The sequence below is a fragment of the Dipteris shenzhenensis genome, chromosome 9, assembly GCF_047967505.1.
Source record: "Dipteris shenzhenensis isolate YYH24624 ecotype China chromosome 9, Dip_SZ_1.0, whole genome shotgun sequence".
Lineage (NCBI taxonomy): Eukaryota > Viridiplantae > Streptophyta > Polypodiopsida > Gleicheniales > Dipteridaceae > Dipteris > Dipteris shenzhenensis.
The window spans coordinates 44,294,151-44,295,242 of NC_141604.1; positions in this window are offsets into that span (position 1 = coordinate 44,294,151).

A 1,092-nucleotide genomic window follows, 5' to 3' on the forward strand; every position below is an offset into this window, starting at 1 on the left:
AAGGAGAGGGGAAACATGTTATGCACTTCTATTCAAACTCAAGACCATTCTCATGTTAAAACACAGCTTGTGATATAGTGTAGAAATCAGTATTTAACAAGGGCCTATTCCCACTACCAATTAGGGAGAAGTTTAGACTATTAATGGAGTGTTATAAGTGAGCATTCTCATACGCATTTAGAGCGTCTAGTTAAATCATAAAAACCCTTGTAATTTAACCTATCCAAAAGAGGTACTTTAAGGACTTGTTGTCAAGAGAGAGTTGGAATGTAGAAATTTATTGGTTAAAGGATGAGTGTGGGAATGTCACTTTAAGCAACATTCTTGTTGGGAGATTTTGATGGTAACTTCAACTTTAGAGAACGAACTTTGGATTGATGAAATAAACCATTTTGTACGGAAAAAAACCCAATAGCTTTAATCAAGACCACTAGTGCATAACATCATGGGTACAAATGGAAATGTAATTCCCTTGTTTGGGTTATATCTTTAACTTAACTAACTTTAGAGAACGAACTTCGGATTGATGAAATAAACCATTTTGTACGAAAAAAAACCCAATAGCTTTAATCAAGACCACTAGTGCATAACGTCATGGGTACAAATGGAAATTTAATTCCCTTGTTTGGGTTATATCTTTAACTTAACATAACTTGTTATGTTAAGCTTACAAGCATAACCTAACTATTGGTGGGAAAGGACAGTAAAAATATTAATGCATATACTTTTTCCCCCTTGGTTTTTTGGTGTGTGTGGACCACACTAGCATTGATCTAGGAAGGCTTTTCTCCATCTACAGGTATTCTTGACCTTGGAACCCTAGTTCAAATATAAAAAAGCAAACCGTTTGCAAAAACATGCCAATTTAAATTTATCAGAAGGGTGGAGCCCTTCAGAGTCCACTATCATCCAGCACGTATGCTTTGCTTTGAACCATCCTAGCTGAAAATACTTCACCAAAAATCAACAGCACGCTAGAATTTCTTTGCAGGCTGAATTGGCAAAAACGTCCTTAGTCTTTAAAGGATGTAGTCATGACAGGACCCGTGGAGAGAGGTACGCATGTGCAGAGGTGGGTGTAGGTGCATGGGC